This window comes from Oratosquilla oratoria, unplaced genomic scaffold (assembly GCF_046742065.1).
Source record: "Oratosquilla oratoria isolate Oo_2021 unplaced genomic scaffold, ASM4674206v1 SCAFFOLD103, whole genome shotgun sequence".
In the NCBI taxonomy this organism is placed as follows: Eukaryota; Metazoa; Arthropoda; class Malacostraca; order Stomatopoda; family Squillidae; genus Oratosquilla; species Oratosquilla oratoria.
Genome location: NW_027467460.1, coordinates 147,501 through 152,500, shown reverse-complemented (window position 1 = coordinate 152,500; position 5,000 = coordinate 147,501).

Sequence of the window (5,000 nt, the reverse complement as noted above, 5' to 3'; positions counted from 1 at the left end):
TTGGATAACCTAATTTGCTCAGTAGTAAGTTTATTGTTTCTAATTCTTTATTTAAGAATTGAATGCTACAAATTCTTAATGCTCTTAAATAGAGGCCCGAAGTAACACTTAGTTTAACCCTTTCTGGATGGTAACTAAAAAAAATTAAATAGCTACCAGTATGCGTGGGCTTTCTATATACTGTGAAATCCAAATGTCCATGACTTTTAATCACTAATATATCCAGAAAGGGAAGAAGATAACAGCATTCCCTTTCTGGATATATTAGTGATTAAAAGTCATGGACATTTGGATTTTACAGTTGGGGAGGGGCGCGACGGTGTCGGAGGCGTCGGGGGGAGGTGTCATCGGACGGAGGTGGCGCCGATTGCGCCACCAGATTCTACCACTCGGTAGGCAAAGTTCATATTCCCTGGACCTGCCGCGCCCCATGATCACGCCGACCTTGTCCCACCGAAGGGACGTGCGGTCCTGAATCCGCACGTGCTGGCCGACGCCCAGGGCAGGGAGGGGCCGGGCGTGCTCGTCGTATCGCTGGGTCGTCTGGGCGGCGTGGTCTGTTGGTAGAGTTCCTGGATGCCATCGCGGTGGTCCGGGTATGAATTCCGCCCAGGGCTGAAATAATTTCAATATCGCTGCGCTACGGGTTGTTACTCCAACTCTCGTGGGCGGGGAGTTGGAGGTGCGTGTGCGTGTAAGGTCACTGTATTATCCATAGATCGGTCATATATGAGCTCTGAGCTCTCTTCCGGGAGGGAAATAGCTGTCAATCACGAGTCCAACAAGTGATCCGAAGACCCTGGTGAATCACATACACACATACACACACACACAGCTATGTGGGCACGCTCGCCATTCATTCTTAAATTATCCTAACTATTCTCAATTATTTTTGTTCTTCAGTAGACTAAAAATCGAATCAGTTAGTTATGAAATAATCATATAACAGCTTTCAACACATGTCATTTTTTCCACAGGATACATAAAGACGTTTGTTCATGACCAAGGAGTAAGATATGAAAAAATAAGGAAGTGAGAATCTGTGATTCAAAGGCAGCCTGTTTGGGTTCCCTACCCTTCATCCATTGCCTTTCACTTGCGCATGCGCATGGCTTGACCTCTCCACGTATTTCGTATTGCAGCTCTATATCATTATTACGCAAACATATTTTTCACTTATTTATTTATTTATCTATTTATTTATTTATTCATTTATTTATTTATTTTTATTCATTTATGTATTTATTTATTTTATTTTGGATTTGAAAGATTTTTTTTTATGGAATGGTTACGTTAGGTTAGGTTAGGAGCTATTGGACAACGTAAGTTTCATATTAGATATCCGTGTTTGCGTGGTTCTAGAATTTTACTTCTATTGCGTCATGCAGAACCAGCGTTTCTATCCAGGTGGTCAAGGAGAGATTTTAGGAGATGAGGAGCCTACGCCAGAAGCCTGCGAATAGCTGCGGCCGAAGCAGTCACCTTTGCCCAATACGGTTTAGGTACTGCTGGGAATCGGAGAGAGAGTGCAGGATTCGAACCCACATCTAGTGCGGAAGGGAGTATAAAGGAGGAGAGATAGTAGAAGCAGGAAGTGGTCAGTATTATTATTGTTATTATTTTTGTTTCTAATGGAAATAAGGCTGCTCCAATCTGCGTAGTTCTGGTCAGTAGGGGGTTTCACTAAATTCTTCCTCGTAGGCACTGGACGGTATGACCCCACGAATATATTTTTTTTTCGAGCTAGATAAAATTATGTGGGCGTTAACTGGAAGGAAACTCACGTGGTACATGACTTCACTCTCTCTCTCTGTATCTCTCTCTCTCTCTCTCTCTCTCTCTCTCTCTCTCTCTCTCTCTCTCTCTCTCCCTCACACACACACACACACATACACACACACACACATACACACGCACACACACACACACACATAGACACACACACACACAGATAGACACACACACACACACAGATAGACACACACACACACACGCAGACACACACACACACACACACACACACACAAATATGAAGAGAATAAGAGACAGGACCCAACGAGCGTTGCTCTTTTCCTGTTTACTACAATTGAGTAGATGCAATTAAGTAAACACACACACACACACACACAGCTAAACACACACACATATACACAGACGCACACAAATGGACGTACACACACATATACACAGACACACATAAATGGACATAGGTACACACATACACAGATACACACACAAATAGACGTACACACACATACACATACGCACACATTAATAAACAAAGAAAACAAACGATTAAGCAAGTACGCGTTGTACAAATATATGTATGTGTGTGTGCGTGCGTGTGTGTGTGTGTGTGTGTTACACATGACGATTTTATTCAGCAGAGAATGAGCTTTGTTGCCTTCCGCCTGGAAACCTTAATGGAGGGACGCTTCTTTGGCTTAAGCTGAAAGATATTGTCTTTTTTCTAGAAGCGGTTGTAGATTATTAAGATCTGTTACTCTGTGCTTATGTCTTTCTGGCTGTAGCCATGCCATTTTATTCAGCTGAGGGAGAACCCTTTAACTGCCCTAAGGCTCAAAGAAAAGAATATTGGCCCTTTCCGACTTTGGAATGCGGTCACACAGCGGTGCTATTTAATGTTTCACATGATGTGTTCGGGAAAACTGCTCAATGCTCGTGTTGGTTCTCTTGGAATTTGATTTCCTCTACGTGCCAGATGGTAGATCTGGTCTCCGGCCTTGGGTCCAGCATGCACCACAGAATCTTTAAGATCGTCGTCTCGTGGTGTTTTTGAAAGTTTCCTGGCTTTAGTGCCTTGAGAGCTGGTCTCCCTTGCTTGCAGCAGGCCACATAGTATCTCATTTGCTCCTTCATTGTAAGTCGCCCTATTGTTGGCTCGTAGTATGGGAGGCGGTCCATGCATAGTTCGTAGAGAATGCAGCCGAGAGCCCAAACATCAGCCATTCCTCCGGCGTATGGGCGTTGGGCTTTGTCCAGCACTTCGGGAGCCAAGTACCAAGGCGACCCTCCTACACTCTTCATGTCTCGCTGGTAAACCTTTGAGGTTCTGATCGAGAGGCCGAAGTCGATGACCTTGACGACCTTTAAGTCGGCGCTGAGGACGACGTTATCTTGTTTAAGATCAAGATGGGCGAATTGGTTCGAGTGCATGTAGGACACGGCAGACACAAGCTGCCTGAAGTACGAGATAATTTGAGAGCCCCAGGCAAGAGAGGGCGACTTGCTGTGCCTCTCCATGGCTGCTAAAAGCGTTCCACCAGGGCAGTATTCAGTAATGATGATTTTGCAGCCTCTGTCCTTTGCAACGTCCACCAGTTTGATTATGTTGAGGTGGTCCAACATTGAGAGTGCTGCGATCTCACTGCGGATCTCGCTTTTACAACTTCCCTTCTCAAGGGGAATCTTGGCAACACTAATGGAGCCCGTTGCCTTCCTTGAAACAAGGACTGTCCTTGCAAAGGCTCCCGCACCCAGGGAGCACTTGATAGTGTAATCTTCTTCGAAAACTGTGCTTTTTGGCTTTTCGAAGGTTCCTGGTGGACTCTTAACTCCTTGAGGATCCTGGGGCGTCTTCCCTTTGGAATTCTTGGTAAAGTCATGGACATCCTTGGTGGGCCGAGGAGCGTTTTGATCGTGGTCGGTCTTAGAATCACCTTTCATACAGCAGGTGAAGAGCGTTTGGAGGCAGACGTAGAGTCTGCGAGCGCAGAGGCGCATTCGCTCTTGGTCGAAGTGACGAAGCTTGATCATGTCGTCACAACTTCGTCCAAGTCGGTCAGGGGAGAGGGAGCTGTCCAGGTAGTTGATCGTCGGGGGACAGATTTGCTGAAATGAGGCGTGCAGGGCTTGGTGCCGGTACGTTATGATGGAAACACATCCCGAAAAAAGACATTCGAGCCTCTGACGAGGTCGATTGCAGAATAGGAAATGGTCATATCAATAAATAAATGAATAGATAGTAAAGAAATGAATAACTAGATAAAATTTAAGAAAGAAATCGATTAGTTTAAAGAATAAAAGAGTATCGTTCAGTCGTTTTGATAAATCAAATCTTAAAAATATATTGATTCTATTTTATTTATATATTAGACAGGAGGATAAGTACATGAATCTCTATCAAGAAAAAGAATGCTACAAATATGCTACAAAGTTGCACGCCATATAGCCCCAGAATTGAGTAATAATGATATTGATGAAAATAATTATATTAATAATGATAACAATGATGGTGTCTATTCAAGACATTTTCAAGGTACCTTGAAAATGTCTTGAATAGACGAAAACGTTCGGTCACCTTTCATTTTATTTTCCAAGTGGTTTTATTACACATTTTGTGAATTACGTGTTTTTGTGACTTATTCGCATATATATATATATATATATATATATATATATATATATATATATATATATAAGAACATAAGAACATAAGAAATAAAGGAGACTGCAAAAGACCATAAGGCCTACACTAGGCAGCTCCGTATCCATCACCACCTGTCGTCCCCATCCATAAAGTTGTCTAATCGTTTTTTAAAACAACTGATAGTTTCAGCGCTTACTACGTGGTTACTAAGTTTATTCCATTCATCGACCACCCTATTTGTAAACCAATTCTTGCCTATTACCTTCTTAAATCTAAATTTGTCCAGTTTATACCCATTACTGCGAGTCCTGCCCTGTTGTTTTATTATGATGACCTTGTTTGCATCACCCTTGTTATAGCCTTTGATCCACTTGAACACTTCTATTAGATCACCCCGCACTCTGCGTCTTTCCAGAGAGTGTAAGTTTAGGTGCCTAAGCCTCTCTTCGTAAGGCAAATTTCCGAGTCCTTGTATCATTTTGGTCATTCTTCTCTGTACTGATTCTAGTGAATTTATGTCCATTTTGTAGGACGGAGACCAAAACTGTACCGCATAGTCCAGGATGGGTCTAACTATTGCTAGATAGAGTTTAATAATTACCTCTGCACT